The following is a 17,557-nucleotide window of genomic DNA, read 5'->3' on the forward strand; positions in this document are numbered from 1 at the left end:
CCAGACATCTGTGGAAAACAGCTCAAAACAACACTGTTTTAAGGCAGACTATCACACAAATGAGGGGCGAGTTGCTACTTTCGTGACTATGTACATCTCGGGAGCCACAGGGCAGTGGAACTATCTGAAACCAAAGGTAGCCAAAGAGACCACAGAAATTCCAGATCGCTTGTGTGGCAAAACTTGGAGACTTCCTGTTATAGTTGGGAGGGGTCAAGAGGGGCTCCCTCTATTTCATCGGCTATGTATGACCAGCAGCTCATTGCTGTTCTGGTGAGTCCATTGGTCATGGTCTGGGGAAATCAGGGAATGCATTAGATAAAACATCTAGGACCCATTAACTATGTAATCCCTTTTTTCACTGTCTCCACCTTCAGCCTCCCTCTCTTCCTCAAAAATATGAGAACGCTCAGGCCCCAGGAAGCTGAATTGTTAAAGGTTCTGAGGCAGGGCCTGTTCGGGCTAGAAAAGGAACACAGATCTCTCCATTTCTTTCTCTGTCTCATCTGCGCCCAGCTCTCCTAATTTCAAGTCCAGAATTTTGGCCACAGACTAGACACGACTAGAAACAGACTGTCTCAGAAGGGCATAACTTTATACTTTCCTCAAGTTGTTTTCATGTCATTTGGCTAAGAAACAGAATTGGCTTGGATTTGGGCAGGACGCAGGGTGCGAAGGTGTAACCGTCCCTGACTCATTAGGTGTGTCACTCCACTTGGGTGGCAGGCAGTTCATCCACTGACAGGACTAGCTCACTGGGAGATGTGGGCTGGGATTTGTCTGCATACTATGTGATCAACAAGCATACGACATTACTATTTTCCTCTTTTATTCCCAGTGAAGTATCCTTTCCTTTGACAATGTCACCCATCCATGGCAGGGACTTCGGGATCCCCATAATAGAAGCCTCATTTGCCAAAGGAGAGAAAATTCTTTAGTCTTTATATTGAGAATCTCATTAAGAATTTACAGTCCCACTTGGCAAAACACAGATAATAATGAACACTAACTCGTTTACTCACAAAAAGATCAACTATATCATTTCCAGCAGAAAACCTCGTATGGACAGAAAACCTCATATGGACATACCAAACTTGAAAACTTACACTTCATGTGCTAAAGGAGATTTGTAGCCTTCTTTGTCAAAGACCCTTTTCTAGGAAGTCCACTGTCATACCACATTTCTGCAAAGTTCACATTTCTAACCTAACTTAATGTAATACCGTTGCTTCGTACAACAGCTTCTTGCAGACCTGTAGGGTTATAAACCTTCTGGGTGATGTGACAAGATCTTCTGAATCGTTTTGTAGTAACCTACATTTCTCAAAGAGTTGTTTCTGACCCAGTCCAGCTCATGGCACCTTTTATGACCTAACATACCTTTGAGTATGACTTAAAAACGGGGATGGCGACCATAAAGATGGGGGGCTCCCCTCCCCTCCCCGGCACAAGGCAGGCACTGCTGCACTGCCACACTCAATCGCCACACCTGCTCCACTGCACCGAGACTCAGTCTCAACTCTTCCCGACCTGATACTCCAAGCAGCACTGTCAACTAATTGGCATCTATCCTGAAATCTATTTGCAATCCTAGGGTTAGATTAAATCACTAGAAAAACTATTCTTGATTTTTTTTTTTTTAATTCTTGGCAACCTAGTGTCACATTCTCAATGGTAATTAACATTCTTTAGATAACTCCAAAATTTCATCTCGCTTTGTTTGAATGACACAGAAGTGTAACTCCCATTAAGAGTTTTGACTTGTATCAGGAAATATCTTCAGGTGGAGGAACAGGAACAGCTTATCTTCTCCCTATTTTCTTCTAATTCTTTGAAATAAATAGACCTGTGCTTTTCCAACTTATCTACTAAATTGGCTGTTAAGTTTTTAGTCTGATTTGAATTTAAAGCCACCATAGCCGGACATATTTTATCTGATTATCCATCTTAAAAATAAGGATTCTAAAAAGCAGTCATTATCTAGTTATTATTAAATACTAGCAGACCTATTTGAGGATTGTAAGATCAATCACTTGTAATGGATCAACACTACGAAAAAGTAATTCCAAAATTTAAATACTTTTTCGTATTGGGAAAAATCTGCGAGTTGCTTAATAGAACCAGAAGCATCTGGGTCAGTAATTTACCAAGTGTGCTCCTTAGAACAGAGGAGCAAAGTGCTCAGTTAAGTTGGGGAACCCCGAATCCAGGGTCCCACTCGAAGGTTCACAGTGCAGGTTAGCACGTCGAAGGTGGTAAAAAGGCCAGCAGTAAACGGATGGGCCCATCCGGTTTTGCCAGAGCCCAACTCGTGGAGACACTGAAACTTGTTTCCCATTCATGAAACATCTATTAACAACTCTTCTAAAGAACACAATTGAATTAGGAAATCTAAGTCTATCTAACCTCTGGCCTCAACCAGAAACATAATTTAAAATATGAAAGATGACCATCCTTTATAAAACGCGCTCAGCTCTTCACTATCTTTGTCTCATCACTCACGGGGTCAACTGTTTTTGTTTTATCCGACCCTTTCTTGCAATAATTCAATCCTTGCATCTCAGCTTTTCCCTCTCTTACGCTTTCTCTTGTGGATATGGAGAATTCATTAGCTTTCTCCTTACAAAAACCTTCTACAAAGGCTTTTTAAAAAATGCAAATATGATAACATTCCTCCCTATATTGATATCCTTCAGCCACTTCCCATTGCCTTGAAGACATCCAAATTCTGAAGAATAACAAGTAAGGCTCCTGCTTCCCTAATCACCTTCATTTCTGTTTCTCTTGGGAACCTGTCTAGCATCTCCACATCCTTTTTAGAGGAGGAACCCAAAACTAGACCCCATGTGGTATTTTATGGTATCCAGTGCTCAATGTTCTTTCTTTTGGTTCAATCTGTAATAAATACGATTTCAAATCTCCTCTCCATTTTTGGTATTTCTTCCAGCAAATGTTTTCTTCTAGATTAAAAATAAAAAATTAAAGTTAGAACTTTAGTGGTGTATAAAATCACAGTATTAGCGCTAATTTTTTATTCCAGAATATTAATTCTCCCAACAGTAACATTGCTGAGAATTCTCAAAGATCTAAATCACTTTGGCCTATATGTGACTTTAAGAAAAACCTCTTTTCAGCCATAAGAAGAGATGAAATACTGCCATTTGCAACGACATGGATGGACTTTGAAATAATCATACTAAGTGAAATAAGCCAGACAGAAAACGTTGAAAATCACATATCACTTATATGTGAGATAGAAACCTAAAAGCAACAAATGAACAGAACAAACAAACAGAGACTCATGGACATGGACAATGCAATAGTGGTTAACAGAGGGTAGGGGGTAGGGAGGAGGAGGTAGATGAGGGGGGATTTTAATAATTTCTTCAATTTAATTAATTAATTAATTAAAAAAAATTTTAAAAAAACAAAAAACATTATAGAGGGCCTGGAGGTCAGAGATAGGAGATGTCAGAAAGTTTTTCTCCTGCTGATGAAGAAGTAAATTACCGTATTGTCATTTGAGAGTGCCTGTGAGTTGGTGGCTCCTAGGAGCTAGAATGGCTCCTGGATGATAGTCAGCAAGAAAGCAAGTACTCAGTCTCATAACTGCAAGGAACTGAATTCTGATAACAACCTAAGTGAGCTTGGAAGAGAACCCAGACCCCAGGTAAGAACTGCAATACAGCTGATACCTTGATTTTAGCCTTATGAAATTCTGAGCAGAAGACTCACCCAGTTAAGCCGTGCAGGGACTCCAGATCCCTGGAAACTGAGATAATTAATGGATGTTATTTCAAGCTGCTAAATTTATTACACAGCAATAGAAAACTAGTACACAAACTTTCTATGAGCGTGGGATGGAGCAGCTGAGATGGAGTTAAGGGTGAGTTCTGTTGTGCATCTTAATTTGTATGTTTGCTGACATTAAAGGGCTGTGAGCTGAATAACCCAATACCAACATGAAGTCTCTGAATGGGCAGCGCAGTCAATTACAACCTTGTTTTCAAGTCAGAGGACTTGGACACAAAGATAAAATGGATGCTTACTAAACAAACAACTGTGGGTACAGTAATAGGGCAAGCAGGGAATGCTCCCTGAAGTGGCTCTTCATGCCCATAGACAGAAACTGAGCCATCACCTACTTGGACATACGAAGTTGGAAGATGGTTATCTATTAGAAGAGATTGATGGAGTAATGTGAAGAATATGATTTAATTACATAAAAAATTATAAATGTCTAATCATTATGTTGTACATGTAAAACTAATACAATATTGTATGTCAACTGTAATTGAAAAATAAAAATTTACTTAAAAAATTTTTTTTAAATTTCTTTATTAGAAGAATATGTTTCAGACACCAGGGAGAATATATGCTTTTGAATATTAAAGGATTTTAGGTTTCTTAGGGAATTTTAGTACCTTTGAAGTTAGTTATATTACTCATATTTGAACATAAAAGATTAATAACCTAAAGATATTTGTATACTTTCTCTAAAGACTAACTAATGAAAGTGATAAGAAGAACATAAACAAGAAGAATATAAACCTACCATGTTGGATTTTTATGGAAAGTAAATAAAAAAAGAGAATGCCTTCTTCAGCCATATGTTGAACAGTAAAATTCAGAATCACAAATACAACTTGCATCCGAACATAACATTATCAAAACTGTCAAAACGATTATTCACAATATTTCTTATGTTGTGCCTTGTGGCCAAAAGAATCCCAGAATGGAACATTAATAAGTCCTTCCGATTACCAGCACTTCGTGAAAAAAGCCCATCGTGAGAAAATGTTCCAGGAACAGCTCAGATGGCAACCTAGAGACAACGATTTAAGTCGAGAAGTGACATGGCGATAGCCAGGACTATTAGCTTGCAAGTGATGAAATGTCCAGTCATCTGGCTTAAGAAAAAAAGGAAATAAGTGACTCAGACAAAAAGTCTAGGCATGGCTGGATCAACACATCACCGCACCTTGGCCTCTTTCTCACACATCCACTTTCCTCTTTCCAGCCTTCACTCTGAGGCAAGCACTCTCCAGGTGACGGCTCCAGCAGCATCAGGTGTATATCTTCCAGATTCCTCTCCAAATATTGGCTCTAACTGGTCCAAAATCGGTCACATACCCATCCACGAACATTTACTGTGGCCCAAGGGTGCTTAGTCCAAGAAGGAGAAGGAGCGAGTGCTAGATAGCCAGAACCAGTGGATTTCCACCACAGTAACTGCACCAACGATTGTACACTGCTTTTGAGATGTGAAAATGCCTAGGTTCCTATTTCCTAAAAATTGGACATCCTAAACTCATGGATCACAATGGTTACCTCGAATTTCAAATGTTGTCTCTGTGACAATTAGAGCATGTTAGTTTATAAGTTTCTTATTTAACAGCATGTTGAATGAAGTTCTACCTGTTGTCTTTATATTTTTAGCTGAAGTCTCAAAGCTGAGAGAATGATTTGAGACAATTACCCCCACATGCTAAAAAGAGTGCCTGATATATCTATGACAGACTCAGTCAAAGAAAATAGATCAGTCCAGCATCTATGAAACCTTCACCTCCAGCTTCTATGTGACATGGCCAAATTGTGAATAGTGACTGAAGAAAGTCAAGGAGAATGGGAATTCAAAGAGGAGAGAGTGTTTGAGCTTTTTTTCCTCCTCTCCCTTTACAGAGAGAAAGGTAGGCTCCCCCTAGCCTCCCTCATAAAGATGGGAGGTATTTGCAGTAGGGGAGAGAGTGGAAGCGTAATGTATCAGATGGTGAGAGAAGAAAGAAAAAGCATAATTTAGTGAATGGTGAGAAAAGAAAAATAAAGCATAACTTAGGTGGTGAGAGAAGAAAAATAAAGCAGAGTAAGGAAGTGACGGGTGTAGGTGTGTGTCTTGAGATAGAGTGGTCAGGGAAGGCCTCACAGAGCAGAGGCCTGAAAGTGAGGGAGCAAGCCAGGCAGACAGCTGGGGGACGAGGGTTTTAAGCAGAGAGAACAGGAAACCCAAAGGCCCTTGCCGCAAACACGCTTAATATGGCCTGGGATGGAAAGGAGGCCAATGAGACTAGAGAGAAATAAACAAGAGGGAGCATTGCAGGAATAAAGGGAAGTAATTAGAATAGAGTCGTATTTACCAGATAATAGAGAAAGATCACACATCCCCGCCCACTGCAGGTGCCTGAGGCCTGGATCAGGCCTGAGTTGGGGAGAGCGGGGAGGAAAGGGTAGGGAAGCTTTGAATTAGATGAGATTAAATACCATTGGATTAAAGAATTAGATGTAAGGTTTTGATTTAGACTGAACTGTAATTGTCTTTTAATATCCGAAAGTGAGCTGTAAATACCCCAAAGTGACAAAAAAGCTATGGGATCTCTCTGCAGAGTTACCTGTAGGGCAGGAATGAGAGTATGCGTTTGAAAGTTAGAGAAAAATAAAGCCATTCCTTTTTTGTACCCGAGAGTTTTTACCCCATTCAATAAACTGATTACCTCCTAAGAAACTCAAAACCTTTACAATCCATCTGGGAACTCATTGTATACAGTACAATGTTTTACATATTACTATACATAAACTCAGTAAACATTCGCTGTTAACCATCAAGTAGGATAATATGCCATTTGGAAGAATAAAAATAAGTTAGCACTAGATCGATGGTCAGATAAGAGAAAGCTGAGGCAGAGACTAACCTTCTAAATTGTATAATTCAAAACTTGAGATTATTGTAGACTTTACATGTGATCTCCTGACCTTTAATCAGAGTCTCTTACAAACAACAAACTGTGAACTTGTTATACAGGATCGATAACCAAAACCCCAGAAATGATGTTTGCTGCTTGCTAGTTTCAAATGTACAGTGTAGGTTTCAGGAAATATAAACAGCTGTTGTATTGCAAGATTAAATAAATTGAACAGAAACAGAATAACACACAGAAGGAATACCTTTTTAAATGACGGAAATCGCTAAATTGGCTATTTCTTCTTCCATTTTTGCCTTAAACAGGATGAAAGTGTGTTATCCTTTCACATAGAGGAAGTCTACAGTCTGGCAGTGCAGAGCAGGTATGGCAGCTCAGTCTGGCAGTCCAGAGCAGGAATGGCAGCTCAAATGTCATTAGAAGCCAGGCTTTTTTTATGGCCCTGCTCTGGTCATCCTCCGCCTATTACCTCATGATCCAAAATGGCCACCTGACTTCAACCCATCACATCTGCATTCCAGACAGCAGGAAAAAGGAAAGCAGAAGAGCACTCTTCTTCCTTTTGAAGACAGTTTTACAAAGTCCTCACACAATACTTCCGTTTATCAAAACTGGCTGCAAGGGAGGCTACAGACTGTAGCCTTTAATATTGTGTTTCTAAGGAGGAGAATGAGAATGGATAGAAGACATAGGCAATAAGCTGTTTCTACCTCACCTTGTTTCTCTTAGAGACCTGTTAGTAAGGTTAGACTGACGTTGTTTATCCAGAAGAGTTACTCCATTTTGGTCTGCATGCCAGGTTGATGTGTTTATGGCTCTTTACTGGTTATAGTGTGCTTCTGATTATCCTTAATACCTAACTTCACTAGCTCCAAAGACAAAAGTTCAGTTACATAAGCTATCAATATCCTCCCTATCTACCCCTCTGCCAGATGAATTAGTTGTGCCTGCCGATTCATTAGTCTCCTGTGGAAATTATTAAGAAATCGATTCAGTAAACATGCACTGAAGGGCAGCCCGCACCGCTGGAACAGGGCCAGGCTTCGGATCACTCTCCGGAACTGAACTCCTAGCGCCAACATTCAAGCAACGTGACTTTGGGAAAGCTTCCCAACTCCCATCTCCTTACCCATAGAATGATAATGAGGCTGTCGTGAATAAAATAATGTGAGGAGGGCCCACGTGCCTCTAACACTCAAAATTGTTGCTCTGTGGTTGTGAAAACATGAAGAAGTCATGCAAGAAGCTTGTGATGTAATGGAGGAGCTTAAGAAACCCAGAAACAGACTCCGCAGTGTATAAGAGGATTTACATACTTGCAACATTATCTTCCAGAAAATGGAATGAGTCAATGTGTTAAGAATTTATGTGACTGATTTGCTGCTTGGTGTCTAATACTGACACGTGGGCCACCACATGTGGGTAAACAGGTCCTGTGAAAGGCTTTCAATGTCCCACTGATACGTTTCTCTGGAAAGTGACAGAGAAGTGTCTACCTACATGGTACTTTCCTACTTTGTGAACATCACATACCTCACCTATATGTTCTTGGAAACTACAACTTAAAATGAAACATATAACAGCCAATTTTACTACAGTCTGATTGATATAGACAAGAGTTAAGTTCCTATGGCATATTTCTAATCATAAACACATCGCCAAACTTCTAAATAAAGATCCAAATGCTCTAATATTAGAGTGAAATAAGTGGGAGCTAGCTACGCGTTTAAGAAAGGTTAAGTAAGATGATTTTCCAATCTGCTTATTCCAGTTCAGGACCTCGGGGGGCCGGAGCCTGGCCTGGCAGTTGGGGCACAAGGCTGGAACCGCCCTGGACAGGATGCCCTTCCAGCACAGAGCCAATCACACTCATTCAGAGTGGGACAATGTGCGCATGTGCCAGTTCACCTCACGTGCACATCTTTAGGATGCGGGAGGATGCCTGAGTGCCAGAAACAACCCATGCATGCGTGGGGAGAATGTGCACTCTGCACACAGACTGTGGCCCTGCAGAGAATTGTTTTTGTTTTTTTTTTTCCTTTCTCATCAATGTTATAACGAAACAACATTGAACTCAACAAAGTTATTCCAGGACCTGCTATATTACTTTAGGTGAGAATTTGAAGATTAAAACAAATGGATCATCATACTACAAAAATCAGGCAGAAGTCATTTTCTCTACATGTGTGTGTTTTCAAAGCTCGAAGCAATAATAATAATGCAATATTCAGTCTTCCCTTCATTATTTGTAGTAACGTATTTTGAGGATCTCTACATGCCTGGCCTGGGATGGGCACTGGGGATACAAAGAACAGAATGGTTTCTGTCCTCCCAGAGTGCAGCATGCAGAGGGGGCTCAGACAAGTGATACTTGCATTACTGTGTTATTAATGCAAAATGAGAGATGTCTCATGGAGGGATAGGCTGCCCAGAGTTGGCTAGTCAGGGAAGGCTGCCTGGAGGAAATGAGTTCTATATTGAGGCCTGGAGGACAAGTAGAAATTAACCAGGTAAAGGGTACTTCAGTCAGTTCCAACAGCAGGTCCAAAGGGCATGGTGTATTGAGGAGGGGAAGGGTTCAGTATGACTGAAAAGGAACATGAGGAGATGAGATTTGCTGGGGCAGATCTTATATCAAAGCACAGACACAGACAAGGAAGAACCTTGACTTTCTCCATAATTCAGGTAACAGACTTCTCCTAATTTTATAGGAAATGTGAAGTAAAAACCAGGATTCATTTAGTTATGGCAAAAATAACTTTATGTAAAAATCTGAGAAACAGCTATGTAATGAACACTCCCACACAGGAAGTATATTGTTTGTATACACATATTTAAAAAAGCTTTTCGATTCATTTGTAAGTGCCCTAACCTTTCAGCAACTCGAATTTCATTCTTTATACCACTTTACTTATAACGCAGTAAAGAAATAACCATGGTTCTGTGGTGTCTTTGAGGATTTTTAAAATCCATATTTAATTTCTCTGATGTAGACTCTCAAAGTAGTTCAGGCTAATTATAAGTTATCTCCAAATTACTATGTCCTCAAGTGAGACCTCATCACATTTCATAAACTTAATGAGACCAATGAGAACTGGTGCTACACTAAGAGATTACCTACAAATTTCTATATAGTGACACTGTAGTCGATTAATAAAGTTTATTTCTACGTAGACAATCCGGTACATTTAAAAATGCATGTAATAAAGGATTTTTCTCTTTCATTTATATTTAACATTTATATTTAACTGAATATCCATAAATTCATTCTAGATAGAGCAAGAACAATAAAAGTTTTACGAGTCAGCAGACCTTAAATCATTTAAGACGCTATAATAAGTTATTGAAGAAAGATGTTTAGAAATTGACAGGACCTACTTAATAGCAAAGAAAATGTTAGTATTTTTCAAAGAGAAGAAAATTCTCCCCAAATTTCTTATTCAACTGACATAAAGAAAATTATTTCCTAAAATTCAATGAATCTGTTTTTTAGAAGACAAATCATGTGCAAAATCACTAGGCTAGGTACTATAGTTAGACACACAGTGAACCACAGTCCTCATCCCCATAAAGCTGGGTACAGAGCAGAATAGGTTACTCTCTTCCTTCCTCTATCAATATAGGTTTTCAGGCTCCCGTCACTAATGGAATAGAACATACCTTGAATCTGGACCACCATTAACTTAGGAGAATGGAGGGTGAGAATTCTATATCCTCTTCAACATATTTGAGACTTCTTTGAGACAAGGAAAGGAAATTAGCAAGGAGATCTGATTGATGTCCTTGCTCCAAGTCATTTGTGGTACCTTCACTGCCCCCAGTATGTGATATGCCTCAATAACCACTTCCTTTTTTATTTTCCTAGTCTTCTAGCACTCCAGCTTCCTCCACCACATATCATCACTATTTGGAAACATCAGTTTGACAGAAAGAGCCAGGAGAGGCATATGTGATTTTGACTTTCCTTCATCCAACACTTCTGGATGTCTGAGGTAAGAGAGACAACCCACCTAGAAGCCTGGGTTGTCCCAGGGTTCAGGGAGATATAAGTTATGTATACTTGAGTAATTTGGGGAGGCCTTAAAATAAATATTTACTCATCACCCACCACATGCCAAGTATATAATTCTGTGAGGCAAGTATTATTGTTCCCATTTTAAAGATCAGAAAACATAATCACCAAGAAGACAAGAGATTTTCTTTAAATAGTTATATGACCTAGCCAAGACTGAGACATAGGCCTTCAAGTCCATCCTTTTTTCCATTATATTAGTCTACTTCTTGGAAGTGGAAAGGTATTAATTGAGTCTTGAAGGATAGGTAGGAGCGAAGTATTGAGAAGAGAGAAGCATTGAAGAGGGAGAAGAGTGTCTCAGGCATGGTGACCCATAAGGGCATTGACAGAATGAGTTGCTGCTACAGTTTTTCTTCACATTTTTCCCTCTAGTAAGACATTAGAGAAGAGATAATTGGGAAACAAAACATTTCAATTGATAATTCTGTTCTTAAGAGTACCAGTTTTGGAGAAGCACAGCTGGGAGTGCTTACTCTCGGTGGTAGGAATACTTAGATAACAACTTTGTGACTTTGTGTCTTCTGTAGTTTAAAAAGTTCACTAGAATCTTGTAAAATTTCATCATTTTCTCACTGTACTTCACTCTGGTCTCCTCCAGACAGTAGGAAACATTATAAAGAAGGAAGAACTAATGTCACAACCCCACTGTTCTGTCCTGATTTTTTCTTTGAAGTAGTCTCTTCATATGTTAAATGATCAGTTTATACTAGCAACAATTGGCTGGCTAGTCCAATTGAACTATATTAAATGTATAGATTGTGCTATATGTTACCACACTTTTGTTTATATGTTTGCTTTTAATATTTATATTAAAAACTCAGCTTACTATAAAGCCTGCTTATTTTGTGCCTTGTTACTCTCAGCAATCATGTTGATTTTCAAAAAAGGTTTTTTGGATTAAGGCTTCTGGAAAGCTTAGGTTGCTCATTAGAATTCAAGAGCTGAATATACAACTGTTGGCCACACAGTCCAAAGAAGTAGCAGGCTTTAAGGTCATATAATGTTACAAGAAGAATGTCTGAATGGCATGAGAAGTTCTATTTCCTAAGAAATTGTTGAAAGAGAAACTATCAGGGAATTTTGGTTGTTGGAAGAGGAGGCTAGAGTCGTTCTCAAAATTTTAGCAGTGATGACTTTAGAAAACTAGCAAAAGCTCATGAATAAAATAGTCAGTTTGGATAATGTAATAGCCAGTAAAGACAATGCAGGACAAAAAGTATTCTGATTTTATAATCTCTGGATTAAAAAAAAAAAAAGTAACATCTGAACAGTTTGCCTGTGCTGATGCAAAGTCTGTAATGAAGTCTTACCAGGAAAATGGAAGATTCTCTCTAAAAGGGAAACAATTTTTTAGAGAGCCATCAAATTCTTAATTTGTTATGCGCTGCAATACCTAACAATTTCCAATGACCTATTTTAATGGAAGTTTTAAGATTTTCCTCTGGGTTATTGTGCCTTTTATGACACTACCATTTTCTTGTTTCTGCTCTTAAGACACCACTAATGTAACCTAAAAATTTTTTCAAATGCCAAAAGAGGAGAAATTGAGAGAGTAGCAGCATTGACTACAAGGGATGAGAGAAATAAATGAAATAGACAAATCGGTCACTCAGAGTACAGGAGAAACTAGTGGACCAGAGGAGGCAAAGCATTGCTTTGCCAAGCCATAGACACACAACAGTTTTCATCACACAACAAGTTTCCAATTTAAAATTAATGTTAGAGTAAAATTTGTAAATTGTGCGAATTGCTAGGAGTAATATTTAATTAGATTAACTTATCATTTGCATGGCTAATGAATAAAAGAAGTGACAATTATCTGGCATGAAATGGAGCATGTTCCTATACCTAGAAGAGGCTTTTGTATCTGTGGTAGTTTTCTAATTTATTTTATTAAAAATTTTCAGTCAACATTCAATTTTATATTAGTTTCAGGTGTATAGCATAGTGGTTAGACATTTGCATAAGATATAAAGTGATCCGCCTAATAAGTATAGTACCCACCTGGCACTACACATAGTTATTACATTATTGACTTTATTTCCTGTACTTTACATCTCCATGCCTATTTTGTAACTGCCAATTTGTACTTCTTAATCTCTTCATCTTTTTCACCCATTGCCCAACACCCTTCCTGTCTGGCAACCACCAGTTTGTTCTCTTTATCTATGAGTTTGTTTCTGTTTTGATTGTTTGTTTATTTTGTCCTTTAAAGTCCAGATAAAAGTGAAATCATATGGTATTTGTCATTCTCTGTCTGACTTATTTTACTTAACATAATACCCTCTAGGTCCATCCACGTTGTTGCAAATGACCATATTTCATCCACGTTGTTGCAAATGACCATATTTCATTCTTTTTTATGGCCAAGTAACATTTCATTGTATACATGTACCACCTCTTTTATTCAATCATCTATTGATGGACACTTAGGTTGCTTCAATATCTTGGCTATTATGTATGAAATTTCCTTTTTTGTCTCGTTTTATAGCCTTTGTTTTAAAGCCGACTTTGTCTGGTCTAAGTATTACTCATTTCTCATTTCCATCTGCATGAAATATATTTTTCCATCCCTTTACTTTCAGACTGTGTGTCTTTCGATCTGAAATGGGCCTCTTGTAGGCAGCATATATAAGGGTCTTGTTTTCTTCTCATTCAACCACACTATGTCTTCTGATTGGAGCATTTAATCCTTTTACATTTAAAGTAATCATTACTAGGTATGTAGTTATTGCTATTTTATTATTCATGGTTTTTTTCTTCTTAAAGGAGGCCCTTCGACATTTCTTCTAATACTGGGTTGGTGGTGATAAACTCTTTAAGCTTTTTGTCTGGGAATGTAGTGCTTTTCAAACTTTAGTGTGGGTACCAGATGTTGGGATGCTTGGCAAAATGTAGATTTCTAGGCCTCTTTCTCAGAGATCCTAACCTAGTAGCTCTCGGGTAGGGTTTCTCAATGTTGGCACTATTGCCATTTTGGGTGGAATCATTTTTTGTTGTGGCAGACTGCCCTGTGTATTTTATGATGTTTACTAGATACCAGTAGCACCCCTGCTCCAGTCCTGTTCCCAAAGGTTGCGAAATGTCACGGGGAACAAAAAGCACTCCCTTCCTTTGAGAATCACTTGTCTAGGGTGAAGCCTAGGGACCAGCATTTCCAAAAAGAACATCAAAGTGATTTTGACAAATGTGGTCAGTGAACCAAACTTGAGACATACTGAACTAAAGCGTTATGAGTTAAATTATGTCCCCTCCAAAATTCATGTTAAGTACTAACCGTCAGTACCTCAAAATGTGACCTCATGTGGAAACAGAGTCATCGCACATTCAGTTAAGATAAGGTCATACTGGGTTAGAGTGGGCCCCTAATCCAATATGACTGGTATCCTTATAAAAAGGGAAAATTTGGACACAGACAGACACTCAGGGAAAATGCAAAGATTGGAGCTATGCTGCCACAAGCCAAGGACTGATCAGAAGCCAGGAGAAAGGCCTGGAACAGATCCTTCCCCAGCACCTACAGGGGGAGTACAGCCTTGCAGACACCTTGAACTCATACTTCCAGCCTCCAGAACTGTTAGACAATAAATTTCTATTGTTTAAACCAGGAGTTCCCAACCCTTGGGCCGCAGACTCAAATTGGTCTGTGGCCTGTTAGGAACCAAGTCGCACAGCAGGAGGTGACCCAGCAAAGCTTCTTCTGTATTTGGAGCCACTCCCCAGAGCTAGTATCACCACCTCAGCTCCACTTCAGATCATCAGGCATTAGATTCTCAAAGGAGCACGGGTGCCTGGTGCTGAAAAGGTTGGGGACCGCTAGTTTAAACCACTGTTTGTGGTAATTTGTTACAACAGCCTTAACAGACTAATACGTAATAAATAAAGTCAGAATTTAGGGCTGAGACATTTGAAGCTGGATCAGAGAAAAAAAAATGGAAAGATTGCAAATCGGCACCAATTCCTAATTTATCTTTCTTGATGTCTGACATAAAAGTTGATATTTTTCATTTTCATTAAGCACTCCTCAAATATATTTTGTCTAACTTAAATATTAAGAGCAAAATCTTATAAGTTGTTACTTTATAAGGTTGAAATTACCTACCATGTTCCATTTTCAAGTTTTCATCTGGATTATATAGTAATTGGATGGAGAGGCTTAAGTCTGGAGTTGCCTGGAAGATAAATGGAACGCATAAATCATGTCATTATCCATAAAGAAGGTAATATATAAATATATTCCATACAAGGCAAAGATGCACTGAATGACCATACTGTAGCTTTAAGAAAAGTTGACTGTTTCAGGTCACAAAGGCACTATTTAGAGTTCAGCAAGTAGGACCATGTGTCTAACAGGCCATACAATCGTGTGCCTACCCCAAGTGGGCAATTCATAACATCTTACTGGAAGGATGGAGCCCAGGGTATTAAAAAAACTTAGAAGGTATATACTCCAGTAGTTTCATTTGCAATAAGAGCAAACACTGCTGTTGGTTCTCAGAAGACAAAAACAAGAACCCAGTGGAAATGTCAATCTTTTTCTTCTTAAGATACACGAATCATTTTAACAGATACCCTAGTTCCTCTTTCCTCTTACAATTGAATTGAAAAAGAAAACAAGTCTCCTTGCCTCGACATTTTAGAATACAAAGTTGTAAAGCTTCTATTGTAAAGGCCTCAACGTTGTTTTTTCTGCTTTCATAAGCATAAACTAAATAGCTAATGATAAAAAATTGTAGCAAGTGTTCACAAAGAAATGTCTATAAATTAACTGAGCAATCGACTACAAACAAGGTTAGGCCTAGACCACTGAAGGGCCCTCCCCAAACCAGGATAAGCTGGCAGCACATTAACCTGGAAACCTTTGCCAAACTCTGAACAAGTTTACCTCACTATATCCCCTCACCTTCCTTCCAGGAAACTTTCCAATGTGCCCTTCAGTCACATAAAGGTGCTGTCAAGAGCCCAGTAAACATCACGCTTTCTCGAACAGGTTTGCCTCTTGGGGCAAGGCGGTGGGGTGGATAATTAAGTTTGGCATCTGGTCTAAAAGGCCCCAGAAGGTTAGGAGGGGGACTATCAATTCTCAAGGCTATTTTCTATTTCCAAAAGAGGACGAGACCAGCAAAGAACCGACTCAATGATGTTATGTCTTCTCTGACCTCTCTGATAGTTTTTTCCAAGCTTCTGAATCCTCTCACCCCTTCTCTTAAGGTGCTTGTCTTCTTCACAATCCCCAGGCCTCCTCCTCGCACACCACCACCCGCCAGCGAGGTAAGGGCCCATGGCCAACTACAGACTCTAAGGTCCACTGCGGCCAGCTCCAGTCAAGAGCAGTTGCCTAGATGGAAGCTTGACGAGATCTAATCTCCCTGATCTGATTCCTCTGGCTACTGTGCCTCTAGGGGAAAGCAGAACAGGTGAGGACGACTGGAGGGAACCAGTTGCGGAACAGTCCGAAAGGGCGAAGTAAGTGCGCGGGGCGAGAGAAGGAGGAACAACCACGCGATAAGTAAAAGGAGGCGCACCCAGAGAACCGCCTCGCTCCCAGGGATCACCTTGCGTTGACCTAGTTGAGCTGTGCAGGAAAGAACCAGAGAGGGCGAAGGAGAAGGGCGGGGCGGGGCGGGGCGAGGGGTGGTGCAGGAACTCTGGGGACGACGGAGCGAAGTGCCCGGCCAGTGGGGGCTTAACAGATGGTGGGGGGCTTAGTGGCGGCAGCTGCCACCAGCAGGCTGCCAGCAACGTTGGCGGCGGCGACGGCGCACGTGGTGACGTGCGAGGGGGTGAGGCGCGAGCGGGCGGCGACGGCGGCAGTGTCTCCGGGACGCGCGTGGAGGTCGGTCGCTCCGAGCTGCCGGGCGCAGTTTCTCCGCCTGCTGCTTCGGCGCGACTGTGCCAGCGAGCGAGCGAGCGAGTCCCCGCGAATCCCCGTTGGCGCTCCCCCCCTTCTCGCAGCCTCCGTGGACTGACCGCTCGTTCTCCCGCTCGATCGGTTACCCCCTCCGCGGCCTCGAGGCGCTTTCCGTTGGGCCTGTTCCCGCCCGCTTCCTCCTGCTCCCCGTCGAAGCTCCAGAGATGAGTTTTTCCATCTCTTCAGAGATGAACCAGGTAAGACGCGCTGGTCCCACGGACGGTGGCGGAGGAAGAGGGCGCGGCCGGAATCCGATCTGAAGGATGGCGCCGCCGGCCGCCAAGAGGGTGTGAGGTGCGGGGAGGTGTCCCGATCCCGCGGGGAGTAACCCTCCAGCCGCCGCCGCCGCTCTCTGAGGGCGAGGCGCCGGCGCCGCGCGGCGGGGCGCTGCCATGGTTGCTAGGTCGCGTCGGCGGTCGCGGGCGGGAGCTGGCAGCCTCGGAGAGCGCCAGGGCCGAGGAAGCGGGGCGGGAGGAACGAGACGTTCTTGCTCGGGAGCCTGGGTCAGGGCGGCGCGGGGTGGGGATGACCTGCCGGAAGGAGGACGCGGGAATCTCCGTTCCTGCTGTCAGGAACCGACGCCTAGTGTGGGTCCGCCAGGTCTGGACTCTACTCCCAGGACCTGGCGCGTATGAGCGGGGAGACAGCCCCGGGCCGCATTGGTGCCCGGGGCCTGGAGTGGAGTGGCACCGCGTCCCTGATCGCCGTGGGCCGCGGGGTCCTTTGTTCCCGCTCCACGTTGCCCGCTTTTCTTGCCAAGCGCGGGGAGAAGGGGGCGGGAGGAGGGAGGGAGCGGCTGGCCTGACGTGTCAGCGCTGAATGACTGCGGGGCCGGCCAATCCCGGGCGGGGGTGTGCAGGCGCCGGGCGCCTTGCC

At 41.5% G+C, this 17,557-nt stretch overlaps 2 protein-coding genes across 6 annotated transcripts in view; one reads left to right on the forward strand and one right to left on the reverse strand.

The window, feature by feature from the left end:
- The window catches only part of SWT1 (SWT1, RNA endoribonuclease homolog), a 128,211-nt gene that overhangs the window by 21,603 nt on the left and 89,051 nt on the right, over positions 1–17,557 (reverse strand). For 2 of the 5 annotated variants that reach the window (XR_003045104.1, XR_003045105.1), the window contains exon 19: positions 14,873–14,942. The exons of 1 other annotated variant lie outside the window; for it this stretch is intronic. The gene's annotated coding sequence lies outside the window, so the exon portion shown is untranslated. Of the gene's footprint in view, positions 1–1,624; positions 2,961–3,757; positions 3,773–14,872; positions 14,943–17,557 lie in introns of those variants that run through there. 2 more of the 5 variants (XR_003045106.1, XR_003045107.1) reach the window with 2 other exon arrangements.
- Positions 16,497–17,557, forward strand: part of IVNS1ABP (influenza virus NS1A binding protein) — a 17,797-nt gene continuing 16,736 nt past the window's right edge. The window contains exon 1 of the mRNA XM_006907735.2: positions 16,497–16,878. The gene's annotated coding sequence lies outside the window, so the exon portion shown is untranslated. The remainder of the gene's footprint in view (positions 16,879–17,557) is intronic.

The sequence above is a fragment of the Pteropus alecto genome, unplaced genomic scaffold, assembly GCF_000325575.1.
Source record: "Pteropus alecto unplaced genomic scaffold, ASM32557v1 scaffold101, whole genome shotgun sequence".
NCBI classification, from domain to species: domain Eukaryota; kingdom Metazoa; phylum Chordata; class Mammalia; order Chiroptera; family Pteropodidae; genus Pteropus; species Pteropus alecto.